The sequence below is a fragment of the Bombus fervidus genome, chromosome 1, assembly GCF_041682495.2.
Source record: "Bombus fervidus isolate BK054 chromosome 1, iyBomFerv1, whole genome shotgun sequence".
Lineage (NCBI taxonomy): Eukaryota > Metazoa > Arthropoda > Insecta > Hymenoptera > Apidae > Bombus > Bombus fervidus.
Window position 1 is genome coordinate 21,666,199 of NC_091517.1, and position 14,706 is coordinate 21,680,904.

The following is a 14,706-nucleotide window of genomic DNA, read 5'->3' on the forward strand; positions in this document are numbered from 1 at the left end:
ATCCTATCCTACCAGTTACGTAACACGTCGACCAATTTCCGGAATCGAGGGTCAACAGCTGGCGAGAGAAAAGACTAGCGTGTTCCCTTTAGTTGGTAAAACGTTCACGTCATAACAACTATCGCGCAACTCCCGACACGATGGTAGAGGAACGACGCCGAAGGAACCGGAAGAAAGTGTCGTCTCGTCGCCTTACTCGAGCAAATACGACGCAAATTCGATACGAGCGGCATGCCGTCGTCTCAGTCGACCTAACGCTCGCGTCGAGAATGAGATACAGCACGACTACACCTGGGAATAGTCGGAGCTTTCTCCTTTCACGTCCCCTCCTCTGGTTCAAGCGTCACTTCCCCTCTTCTGATGCTCTCCAGTGTCTCTTACCCCTCTTTCACCTTCCATCTTTCCCTATCCATCCACCTGCCTTTCACGATAACGCGTCGACCAAAGTAACATGTCGGTTTGACTGATGTCGCCTGGCGACATAAACGCCCTCCGGGAGATGCCTTCCGGTTTGATGGCACAACCGTTCTCCAGCTGTCTGTTGTCCTAGAAAGACACGCGAAATGCCACGCCAACGAAGATCTCACGATATCCTTGCTTATCGTAAGTGGTATTGCAATTTGATCGCTAAATTATGGATGAAATTTATTTCGGTTAACATTTCAGCACAATTGAGAAAGTTTGTGCGTTTTAGGTTAGAATAGAGAAGAACGAGACGATATTTTATTTGAAGAACTAATTTATAGGTAAAATATAGCTTTTTTCGATGTTTTACGAGTACAGATTTGAATTGTTATTTTAATTTGGAAAAGCGAAAGCCCATAAGTAGACTACTCGATACTAGAGTAACGATGTAATGTAAATTCACGTTGTAATAAAGTAGAAGAGGTCAGTCATAATCAGACGCAGTAGGATTTAGAAAACATTACGTGTAAGTAAAATTAAAGGCACGTATCGACGTTTTCGGCTTTTGTAAAATTTATCTTTGTCTAGCATTAACTTGATTTTATATTTTTCATCAGCTGCCTTCCAACTTTCGTGGAATAATAACATGTTGCGATTTTTCAAGGGAGGACCTCATTTTCTCCCTATTTCTGGCAAATGGATATAAACAGGTTTACGTTTCCTCTCGCGATTTTCCAATTCTGTACGATGTTTGCTTATATAAACGAACAAGGAAGTCCCGTTCTCCCGAGTATAAAACATTAAACGTGACTTCACTTAACGTTTTATCAAAAATCCCAGATAGGGAAGTAGTTTCACGTAAAATATAAAATTAGAGAGTGTCCGATCGATCTTCCTTTCACCTTCGCTTTTTAATGATAATAATATCGTAAAATCACATAGCCATTTCACTTACCAATTAACCCATTAGGGATCGAGCAATACAATAGTCCGTGAAGTTGCATAAACCTCATTCGACGAATAATACAAAACGGAATTTTAAAAATTCAAAAAGCTAAAAATCCAATGGTCTACGGATTTATAACGAAAAATCTGAACTTTTCGGGAATTGAAAATTAAAAAATTCGAGATTCGTGTATATGCATTTTTGAAAAATATTGTTTTACCGATGCTATATAAAACGTGTACTACGATAATAGGACCTTTACAAAAGTTCTTCTACAAATCAGAAAGAAAAAAATTTCCTAACTTATTTCCTATTAAATTTGTAACGCTGTAAATATTTCATCTTTTCTTTTTTTCTTCCAAAACTCACAAGATTAGAGAATTTAATCGAGAGAAAAAGTAACAAGGAAAAAAATATTAAACAAATTTCTCGGTGAATATAGCTGAATATTCCTGGATATAGGAAGCGACGAGATTTCAGAAGAAATTCGCGATTTAGGCATCGATGGTGTTTCTCGAATGGCCGCGCAAAGCTGCTGGAACTTTTTATCGAAATCCTCGTGCTTCCGATTTTCGTGATATTCCTTGCTAGAGATAAGAGCGTGCTTCTGCGGTCGTTGACTCGACGGTAAAATATTATTTCCGCCTGCACTCTCTCTCTCTCTTGTCCTTCCTAAAGCAGCGTGCCTCGCGCGCGCAGCGCAAAAGGACCGTCACTCCTCATCCTATCCTCTCTTTTTCTTTCTTTTCTTCTTTGCCAGCTGAAGAGCGAGGGTGGATCAAAAGGACACAGCTTCTCAACGGGGGCGCTCATATGGGAATATACACAATGCGAGAGCGTAATGGTAAACGCGCTGTCAAAACTGCAGTCGATTTCAGATCTACATATACACGCTTTTGCCAGCGAGGATTTCAACCTTGGCTTAAACATACAAATCCGCTCTCGATTGATTTTTCTTTATTTTTCTATTTTTATTCGTCGGGGGGACAGATCTTTTCCTGTGCATTTAAATTATTCGTTGATGTAGTCGTAATTTATTTAAAATAATATGCCATTGGTTTTAAATATGTACGATATTACCTGGCCAGAATTATTCAAACGACTTCAAAGGTCGATGGATATTTCTTGAATAATTTCACTTTGTGACATGTACAATTTCTAATTAATAATATAGTCAAAACAATGTTCATAGTTCTAAACAAGGGTCGTATGTGGAATCAATAGAAATAAACAGCTATGTATCTTTTATAGTAGAAGCGAAACAAAGCGAAAAAGCATATTCTGTACAGCGACGTACAAAAATGTTTATTCAGCGAGATTTCATACGTTTCTCTCTGAAAGCAACAAAAGAAGAAAAAGAAAACGAGAGAGTGTTATTTTATTGTGGATGTTAGCTGAAGAAAATAATATCACAGAAAAACACTGGTTATTACTGTGCTTGTGTCTATATAGAGGAATGCCGAATTAATTTATTTAAGAGGAATCATCAAAAATCTATTTGACCAAATGTCTGCACATAGCTCTGGTAAGTATTTCACATTAATTATTTTGAAGAGAATTATCACAAAATTGTACGAACAAAATCTATAATTAGGTATTACTTAATAGTAAAGAGTATCAATGACGAAGAACGATCTGGAGCAAAATGTACTAAAATACCAAATATTGGAAACATCTGAAAATTCCACGGTTAAGGATTTTAAGTTAGTTAATGATCACAAATTATAATAATAATAGCGTGCTGCATACGAAATAGAAACGATGATCATATTTCGATTAATTTTATCATACAAAGATGAAAATTTATGTCAAAGGAAATGTAATTAATTGATCGAATAGTTTCGAAGATTTTTCACTGTACATTATTCTCTCTTAGAGAGATGTTAAAACTTTTAAACAATGACATAATTTCTATTAAAATATTTTTGGAGCATACCTTTCGAACGAAATGGCAAAGACGTAGCAAAACGACGATATGAATGAAAAATATGAGTACTTTGATCATAATTATTCGATTACCTTAAATAGGAAGCTAGAGAAAAGGAATAGTAAGGGACAGGTGAAATAAATAATTCACGGGAGATAGATTTTTAATGATTTCTTCTTAACTTCTATATTCTACAGAACTGGATCGAGAAATGTCAGCGAGGTGCTTCATAAATCCCATGGATTTTCCACGAGATCCGGTAAAGATTACTCTCCTTTGATCCGAACAGGATATACGACTAACAGGTCGTCTGATACACGCTCTTTTAAGAGCTGTAGACGTCCTCTGAGATTGGATTTCAATTTCAGTTTTACGAACATCGATTAATACGTTTTTCTCGTGAAATATCGGAAAAAATATTTTCTCACTATCTGGAACAGGACAAAAGCCATTTCAGGGAAATGGCACCCAGATAGAATCATGATGCTTTTCAAGTATCGAGTCATCTTTAGGTATAGGTAACAAAAGATGTGACATCCTACATATTATATTCCAATATCATTTTCTATCTTCGAGTATTTAGATAGGATTTTTATCCAATTTGTATTTATATCTTTGACTAAGAGCATCGCACTTTATATCAAGAATGAATTCTTAAATCCATTACGAACAAGATCCAGTATCAACGTAAACAATTTCAAGCCAATTCTTTGAAACGAAAAAAGTATCGAACAGCTTTTGCAATTTTTCTTTCTACACATTAAAAAAAAACACACACAACAATCGAATAATATAAATTGAATGGAAGAAAATTACAGATGAAACATTAGCATCGCGTAAAATTAGCCTTTAATGGATTAATGTAGACAAAAATATCTGAAATTCTTAAATTTACTTCTCTCCAAAAATACAAATCTCCTAAAATTTATGAACGCGAAAAGTGATTTCGATAAAAGAATTAATAGATCGATTATCCCCGTGGATAAGGGATTGTGCACGGTGTTTGCCATCTAAAAGAGAGGCGAAAGATTCTTATCCATCCGCGTTGGTCCATTCGACGACGGGTTCGTCTCCGCTCGGGTATTTGCTCCCGTAATCTTTTTATCCTTCTCCTCGTATTCGTGGTCTGCAGGATAGAGGAAACGGAGAAAGAGGTGGAGGAGTCATAGTATCCAGCCAGCCAAGGAGCAATATCGTTCTCCTTCAGGAGGCTGCTCATCTCCAGAGGACACCAGTTTCTCTACTGCCTTCGTAATCTCTCTCTCTCTCTCTCTCTCTCTCTCTCTCTCTCTCTCTCTCTTTCTCTCTTTTCCTTTCTTTCTCCCTTCCTTCAATCCCTCTCTTTCTTATTTTCTATCCTCGTTTTTCCGACGCTCTTCTTTCTCGAATCGAAAGAGCATCCTCGGACTGCAAATTAGCCAGGATCTCGTGCAAGAAGGTTCGTTCGTCCCTTCTTTGGCGTAGGAGCATGCGAGCCATGCAACATCATCCCTCGGCTTTGCTCCATAGCCTCTCTAACACTGTTACGCGAGCATCGTAAATAAAACGGTGCACGTAGGACTTGCTCGCCAGAAACGTAGCAACAGTTTGCAGCGTATGAATCAGGCGATGCGGTTTGTTTTGTTGGCCTACTTTCTTACGACGCTCACACCGCTCTCCCTTGAAGGTTCGATTGGAGGCGATTGCGTCTTTCTTGGCCCGAGGTCAATACGACGCGCTGAACCATGGCGAGGGACATTGATCCCGATTCTCGAATGGCTAGTGAAAGTGCACGAGGGACAAGATGATGCACATCGCGAATTAAGGACGAACACGCGTTACTTTCTGCTCTTGGGATTCTCTGAGAGATATGCCGTTTGAGAAAGTAGAAATATGTATGTATGTGTGTACGTGTATATATATAACTTTATTGAACGAGACGATTCTATTTCGATGATTAATGGACTCGTTTGTAAAATCGTGGAATTGAGACGGGAACACGGATCGGAGTTCGTCCGTGATAACTCTTACGTATTCACAGTTCGGTAAAAATTTACTGTAAAAAATAATTGTGTCTTTTACAGACTGTAGAAAGCTGGAAACTTGTTTGATACTTATCAAATCTTTATTTGTTTTAATGTGAAGACGAGTTGGTATTTAGCTAAATACGTCACTAATTATGCTGCAGGCAAAATTTATGAAAAAGATGAAATTAATATTACTTTTCAAAATTATTATCAAAATGCTACGGATCTAATTCTTTGATTTGTGCTAAACACTCAAATCTTTAAAATGAATGCTTCAAGATGCGGAAATGACACGTACATTAAAGAGTGGGATTGTAATAAAATATAAGAATAAAGGAGAATTAGCAATTTAGTTAGATAGAAATCGCTGCGAGGTTTTCGGAGAGCAGCGTTTACTCGCAGGCTGGTATAAAGTTCGAGGCAAAGGGCAACGCGACCCTACGCAGAACACGATAAAATACCGCAATTCTTTGTAGATGAAATGTATGTTTTCTGGTGTTGTTACTTTCAACTACTACGGGATATGTAAAACGATTGTTGGCTTGCGGCATAATAAAGTTTTCCGTTGCAGGACGAGGTTGCTGCATCTTTTGTAGGAAACTTCACGCTCGTGATGAATGAATTTACCATGTAAAGTGTATAACCGCCTAATGTACGTTAATTAAAAAACTTCCGCTGTCTTTAGCGACTCGTTACAGCGATATCATTGTCTTGAAATTATCATGTTGGGACGACTTTAATGCAAGACTTCACAAAAGGGATTGTTTATTACGATAATTGATTTCCCTTTTATTTTATTTTCAGACATTTTCGCCGCAGAAAGTTCCACCGTGAAACGACTACTATACCAGATATTCAATAATCGACTCGTTTTCTCTCTCTTTATTTCGTTTCCAGACATTTTCACCATAGAATATTCTATTGTGAAATAAGTATTGTATCAGATACTCGTTTTAAAATTTATATCAATGGAACAATGATATAATAGCTGATGAATCAGTTACGCGAATGGTCTTGAATATTCCACTTCCACGCTATTCAATTATACATACCGTTTTATTGTTCTCGTTTGCGATCGATTCCAAATTATGCTAATAAATTCCGCTGTAAGATTTAACTCTCGGAAGAACTAATTAAAACTTTTCTAATTTCTCTCACTGCTAATTACTGCAAAATCGTGACCGAACGTTTACGACCGCCGATTTTAGGTTGAGACTGTAAATTCATTCGCCGGATTATCGATTCGACAGTCAGGAAACTTTCTGAATGATCTGCCCAGAAAACGTCCCCGTTTACCTTGAAATTAGCTCACACAGTTCATAGCTCACCAGATTATTAATTACAATATTTATACTTGGAATATACGTGCTTTTAAGTGAAATAATTATAGAATGTATTTGCTAAATAAAGATAAATCGTTTTAGGATCGAAAAGCTTGAAAACAGAAGTATTATTTTAGCGATATATCATTCAAAACTATCGATATAGTATTATATATATCCTACATCACGGTGAATCTTTATGGACGTTAATAATTATCAATAAATCTGAAAGATAAAGTCACATTTAAAGTCAATACCTGTATTGTAGCCATTTCTATGATAATATTTAAATTCTCTATTCGACGCGTAATAAATTCACGCGTATCTATGTTACATAATCAAACAGTTAGAATTAAATTTATTGGATATTTCGATACGCTACTTTCTCATAAAATTGTGAATTAGAAATTTGATTTCGCAAAAGAGATATTTCTATGACTAAAATATTACCAAGGTACTATCCGTTTCTCTTTCAAAACTGCTTACAATCATCCTTGAACTTTCTCGAAAAATGCTGGCTATTCTCCAGCCTTGTTCTACTTCATCCCTGTACCCTCGACATAGAATACTGCTACAGAAACGCATCTCTGCATAATATTCTTTCTTTATTCGTATTATCTGTAATTATCTGAAAACGCAAACAAACTTGCCGAATCCAAGCTCGAGAATCCAAGATCAACACTGCCACGATCTCCCTCGTCAGTAAAACTTTCCGTCTAACTTACGTTCACCATTGAACGCAACAAAGGAGAGCCGACGATCCACAGACAATTCTTCTCCGATCAGTCATTTTCCCGGGCACCGAAAGCTGATTCAATAGCGTCCGTACAGGCAAGATACTTAAAACGGTTCCCATCTGACTGGTTCCATCGACGCCATTGTACGACCCAATATCTACGACGCGCCATCAAGCCGTTCCTTATCGTTCGATTGTTCGTGCAACACGTTAATGAATCCCATTACAGACTACCTATCGCGCGCTTATCGAATAACGTGATCGAAAAATTTGCACGGATATAACACCATCTAACCGCGATATCGACGCGTCTGACAGAAATACTGTCTGAGATGGGTGGCCAGACAGAGAAATAGCCCAGTCAGCCGCGTATGCCAGCCTGCAACATGGCCAATTGTGCGTTACGCAGTGTAGATAGCTTGCTCGTTCGCGGAAGAGGGGTTTGCTTGGCTGCCTTAACGCCGCCAATTCGCGAGGCTTGACTACGCGCGTACACCACCTCTCTCTGTCTCTCTCTGCGTGGCGTCATTTCCGGCTGACACCGGTATTGTGCAGACTACATTGTCCCAGCGTGTATTCAATGAGACGGCCCGCGGCAACTAACCGTCAGGGGGGCCAGGGGACAGCCGGAGAAACTGCGAGCACCCAGAGACGCCGCACTCTGCTCCACCGACTGCTTCCCCTCGTAAGCGGACGAGCTTCCTTGGAACAATGAATTGTTCTGAAAGATGTCATTGTCCGATCGCTCGCGGGCCCTGTCGCGTTTCGCGTAGTAAACTCTCGCAGCCCTTATACAATCGCCGTTCGAGTCGCTTCTCGATATAAACTATGCACTATACACAATCATTAACCTTTCGTTTCGCGTCTTAATTTCCCGTTTATCGATCGACGACTACCGATTTAGCGAGCGGACCAGACAAAGGCAACTTTGTCATGATAGTACGCGAGCAATTTCAGGAATTCGTATCTGGTTCGTCTTTGTTAGCATGGTATGCTCGTGTCTTTCCTTTCCTTTTTTTTTTCTTTTCGGGATCCATGGGGTGGATATTAAAAACGACGCGTTTTTGCGAGACTATGAAATGAAGAGACAAAGGGAAACTTTGATACGGCGAAAAATTGTTCTTTTAGAGCTCGAAAGCCTCGAAAGCGCGTGAAGTTTGTTGTATAATCTAATTAAAGTTTCCTGATTATACTTTATGTAAGCCTATATTGTTTTCTAACTTCTAAATTTTCAATTAAATCAGTTAATTAACCCTTAAATTAGGTCTTCCGTGATCTTCGAACGTACATTTCGTATGTTTTACTATTTGCAATAGACGCAATATGTCCATGATTGTACGATGACCACAATTTCAAATGATCGAACACATATGAATTTCTTCGGTTCTTTGTAAAGACTGTTACTGGAAAACGTATCAGACACGAGAGATCTACGTTTGCGCTTTAAAGGTACACACTTTTTAACGTATTTCTTGCATAACGTTAATTTCTGTTACGTATGTGTAATCATTTTTTATGCTCTTATTTAAAGGAAAAAAGACCATATCTCTTTTGAACTGAATTTACCAATGGACGAATAGAAAGAGCTTAATACTTGACTTGTATATTTGTACAGATAACTCGAAGTTCGGAGCGTCTGCTAGGGTAACTTTTATTTCCGATTCCGCAATTATGCTTTATAGCACTCGGTACTGTATGTAGGGTCGACACTCGTACTTCAATGTTCATGGCTCTTATCGCGGTAAAAGATTCAATGCGCGGTAAGTTCGACGAGATGATTTCATTGCGAGTACGACCGATATGGTCTGTTACACAGACTGAATAGACTCGATTATATCAATGGTTGGCGTAAAATTCGAACCACCGCGATAACGACGAGTTTTTATTCGCTACCACCAGAGAGAAGCTTCGATCAGAAACCTGAGTATTAATATGCGAATAACGAACCATACGACGTTTATATTTTAATATAGAAAAGTATTTCAGTGTCTGGAACTGGGAGCATGTGGCAAACGCTCGGTACGAAATTCCATTTCATTGAAACTTTTTGTCTATGCGGACAACAGTAGCGAATTCTACATGAAACTTCCGGTGGAATTTCTACACGAGTTTTCGCTGTTTAGTAAAATGTTTGAATATTTAGAACGACTTTCGTATCGAATTATCAGCGATATCTATGTATATTCTAAAAAAAATTAACAGCACTCTGGAAACTAGAAATACGTTTTTGTATGAGTAAATATGTAAATATTGTAGTATCGTGGACAAATTGCCTAAGAAATGTCGGGTGAACCATAGACAATGTTGCGAGAAAGTCTAAATGCCGACAGGCCAAAAGGGTCTGGAAACTTCGATGGACCGAGCGGTCCATCAATGTGTCGTCGATCCTTCAGACAAATAATTACGCGGAAGAAAGGTGTGACCATGGCCGCAGACGGTTGCGGAACGCTATGTCACGTAAACTTGTGACCTAGATTGTAAAAAAAGAAGGTTGAGCCGTAGCTCAACTCTTAACTTTCTTTTATCAAGCTTCATTATAAATTCAATGATTGCAATAGTCTTACAGAGATAGTATCATATACTGTATCAGAAAAAGCCTGAACAAGAACTGCCTGAGCTTGCTGAAGTCTCGGTTTATATATGTTTTGGTTTGGGGATGTTGAGGGGCTCGGTGTAGGTTATGATGATAAGGTGATGGCGTGTGCAAAAGAGTCCGAAGGTCCGGGAGGAAGTTTTATCTCCGATGTAGATTAAGGTGTGGTCGATGTCACATGTACGTGGTGGGGCTATGAGAAAAGACAAAGGGATGCTTAAGGGAGAAGGACGAATTAACAGGCAGTAGCTAGTTGAGAAGTCAGAGTGTGGTCAACGTTGTCGGAGAGTGTTGTCAACGTCGTCAGAGAGAATGTTGTCAGCGTTGTTGAGGAGGATGGTCCGCGTGAGAGAGAGCGTTAGAACCGTGGTGACGAGAGTTGTAAATTAACTATTTAGTTGCCTTAGTTATAGCACATTACTCTATTTAGCTCACGTTAAATAAGCATCGTTTCCTGTTTAATCCATTCTAAATAAATAAAAAATCCGACAATATAAATGAAAAATTTAATTTTAGAAGATGAATTTAATCTTGTCATTGATAAACTATGTTTAATCATGATGGTAATCTTGCTGGATTTAATATTTAAAATTGTTTGAGACTCTGGTAAACGTAAATTTTATTAAGTTAGAAGCGAAGTAGATAAAAAATTACAATATACGTATGTATAATAAATATCCTTCCCTATAAAAAGAATATAGGAAAAAGAAACGTTAATGGATTGTTGACATGGAAAGATTAATTGTTAGAAATAACTGCAATATTTAACTGAGTCTACAACATACGCTACACACTAAAAATGGAATTCCCTGTAAATATTTTTAGTGAAGTATTCTTCTACAATCTTCTTTAGTAAACAAAATCTCTCACTAACTCTATTGGCAATGTAATCGCTATGTTCTACAATTTATCACAATAAGAACATCATATTAAAACTTTAAGTTTCGATTTAAAAGTTAAAATAAAAATTAGGAACTAGTACACGATTCCTCTAATTTCGTACGAGATCGATCTTAACAAGAGATTCCAATATTATTAAATTCCGAAGAAACTAAAAAATCAAAAAGCGCTTGAAAAAGATTCAAACTAATAAATAAATTGAAGCGTGCACAGCACTAAACGATCGCATTAACAGTAACCACTTTTCCAGCTCATATCCTTTATAATTGCAACTATCGTTGCACCACATTTAAGCAAGGGACACGTGTCTTTAATACGGTCTGATACGCATTCAGACATTCGTTGAAACGACGCAAATTCAAATACCGAGAGAAACATGGACCACAGACAGTAATATTCCGTTTTCGTCGACGGAGCGAGTCTGCGAATTAGCACGACGTTACCTACGGCCTACGGCAAATTCTCGACTCCATGAGAAGTAATATTGTCCGAGCAGCGTGGCACGAGCTCCTGTTTCAACCACTTGGACTCCTTTAAACAACGGGCTCCACGCCAAAACTGCGAATCCTATCCGAACCGAGTCAGCTCAGAGATTCCTGAGCAGTTCTGCATTCACGTCACGGCCTCCGGTTAAATCCAAAGATACGTGGAACACGGGGAAAATGAATTCACGGACGATATCGTCGAATAGGGTGCTTGTTGCAGTTGATAATGAATTTTTACGATTCGAGACAACGTGCCTTTCCTATTTTACGTACACTCTGGCACAAAAGTCTTAGAGTGTATCTTCTGTGTTTAATAAATCTTTCGTATTTAGTAATTTTAAATGATCGAGTTAAATAAATTATTACAATATGATTTACCTATGTTTCTGCCAATTTTGAGAGATATAATAAGCGTTTTAAGCTTTTAAGAGAGTGTATGTTTTTTTTTTCTCTCTGTACAAAATATCGCGAAATTGGAATATATGGAATGCAAGATAAATAATAATTTAACGAATGGAATCTGTATAAGCGTGTTAAATGTTGCGGAGGAGTAAATAAATAAATATTGATTTTAAATATTTAGGATAGTGCAGGATAAGAACATAACCTTCAAAATAATATTGACATTTGTATTATTTGTACTATACATCAGAAACTGCAACAGATGTCGAGAAATATATTTAAGTAACGAGTGACATAAGTAGAAAAAGGGAGAAACATGAATTTGAAATATATGTACCGAAAAAGACATAGCGTACGTATATACATATGTGCATACGTGTCATTCTAACCTTAGACATACATATTTCAGAACAAGATGTTTCAAAATAAAAAGTCGACAACAGAAAGATTCGACTGGGAAAAAGACGGTAATAAAGATCACAAAATTGAACAAGACACTCGTTTAACATCTTTCTGATTCGATTGTACGTATCGTTTCAGTTATTTCTATCTATAAATATCTCGACTCTAGTTCGAACAATAATTCAGTTGTCCACGTATCTACACGCCTCAGTCGGTAAAACCTGACGTGATACAAATTGAACCTGCATGGCGTACATAAATCATCACTATCTCTCCTTTCATAGTGGATCGCATCCCTTTGGTTCTATCCTATAGTATATAGCTAAAAATCAACGTGTATATTTTCAACAAGATACGCGTTTCAATTAAAAATGTGAATTACCATACGCGCATATAAGTAAATTGTTTCTTTTATTTATTAAGATACTCGAAGTGAAATCTAGTAGTCATTTTAAAAAATTACGTGACTCGAGATACTTTGTCGTTCGAGCAAATACGTATCCGTATAGCCTGAGCAACCGTTAACATAAATCTAGAATGAGAAACTAGAGGAAGAACGACGGGACGAAACAAAGAGATAGAAGGCAATTGATATTTTCTGTTGCTTTCTTACTTACCCCCCACTAGGATGTGCACAGCAATTCATCTCCATTCTTCACCGCTTCCAGCATTTCCACACTTTTCTCGACTATTATCCTTCTCGCTCTTGTATGATCATCTAGTAATCAAGCCATCCTCTTCTATCTCTCCTTAACGAACTCGTCTGACGATAACATTGTCCCAATAAAATTTGATAAAAAATTGGATATTGCAAGGAACAAATCGCAATATATTGCTCACGATATATCACGATGAAATCGCTTCATTTTTCATCTCGCATTTAACGACGAGTCTTGTTGGACCTGAATCGTGTCAACATACAGAAATTCGTTTTATATACGCGTATACACACACACACACACCACACCACACCACACCACACACGTAGAGCGTCATTACTTTTCTGTTATATTTTATCACGAATACGAAAGTTTGAAATCAGTTAAATAATGTAAAATCAATATTAGTGTTATTTTATCTACCGCGTGTAATTTACGCTCTAGGCCGAATATATAATTAGTAAATTAAATGATGCAAATGGACATTACGAATCAAATACTGTGCAAATAACTGGTATCCATATTACTCGAGAGAATTATACACCTCACGAATAGCAAACTCTTAGTTGTGTTTCTGTCAACGAATTAACACGATAGGCAACGTTTACTGCAAACAAATCAATATGTGTATTCGATCGATGCAAACCCACTATTGTCGATGCAATTTCAAGGTAAATGTACATACTTCTGAGGAGATACCGAAGATTCTCTCTCACCGTCGTTGAAACGAATCTTTGTCCGTGATCGTAATTTGACAATATTTCACTATTAGGATACTTTTTAAGACTGTAAACTGTTTATAATTCCGCGAAAATATCTACGCTTTCAAAATATCAAATACATCCAAACTTGTAAAAACAACTACCATTGGTACCTATATGAACATATACTATTACTTAGCTAAGCATTTATGAAAATATTTCTGATTGGTCGTATAAATAAACTCAGCTCTCTGATTGGTAGAGAACCTCATTGGTTAAGAAATCGGTCATCAAAATTCACATAATTTGAGTAATTTGAATAATTTGAATAATTTAAATAATTCAAAGTGATTATTTATATGCGCATAATAATGCATTATAAATGCATTAATTTTTTATATTAATCTAAACTCTTTTCCGTAATTGGCGTACAAACAAATACAACTCTCTGATTGGTATTAGACTCTTATTGGTTGAGAAAGTTGTCGTATTAAGATTCAAGTATTATAATTTGAACAAATCGGAGTGATTCTTTGTGTAGTTGTGCGTATTAAATAATTAATTAATTTCGTTTCAAATATTGGTAAATTTTCTAAACTGTGTTAATATATTCCATCCGATCGGTTAATTCTCAAACGTTATAAACAAATTTCCGGACTTTTTGTATAACATTACGTGCTTATATGTGCCTACTTACTTATTTGCAATGAAAAATTAAGCAGACAACAGTGAGTTGAACACCAGACTGGTGAGTAAAATACGTTATTTCTTTTCACATTATTCATCTCATGAATTATCTCCATGCTAATTTATATTACTTTATGACTACCAAAAGAGGTTATGTGTTGGTCATTTGAATAAAAACGCGAATGCCTCTGGATCCTTTTTTTACACACATTTTCGATGTCCTATATTTACATGTCCATAAACATTTGAATATATCATAATTTATTGGTATTGTATTATTTAATGAAATTGAAATAAATTTCCGCGAAATACGAAGGTTGAGTGAACATATACAAATATACATAACATAAAATATTAGCAAACACCACTAATATCAACACACACATGTTACGTTTTCTATATATGAAATATTCAATTCATATAAATAGACAATAACACAATGCAGAATTTTATCTAAAAGAATTATTTGACTTTATTTTGTATTAAAGCCATTTTAATAATTTTCATATATAAATAGTAATATAATTACTGTACA

The 14,706-nt window shown here is 36.7% G+C and overlaps 1 protein-coding gene and 1 long non-coding RNA gene across 17 annotated transcripts in view; one reads left to right on the forward strand and one right to left on the reverse strand.

The window, feature by feature from the left end:
• The window catches only part of LOC139990801 (uncharacterized), a 71,311-nt gene extending 57,674 nt beyond the window's left edge, over positions 1-13,637 (reverse strand). For 2 of the 3 annotated variants that reach the window (XR_011800657.1, XR_011800661.1), the window contains exons 1-2: positions 13,469-13,637; positions 12,742-13,026 (exon numbers count right to left, since the gene is read on the reverse strand). This is a non-coding gene — a long non-coding RNA (uncharacterized lncRNA). Of the gene's footprint in view, positions 1-12,105; positions 12,447-12,741; positions 13,027-13,468 lie in introns of those variants that run through there. The other variant, XR_011800660.1, reaches the window with a different exon arrangement.
• Positions 1-14,706, forward strand: part of Dscam2 (Down syndrome cell adhesion molecule 2) — a 120,482-nt gene that overhangs the window by 24,634 nt on the left and 81,142 nt on the right. The window lies entirely within an intron of this gene.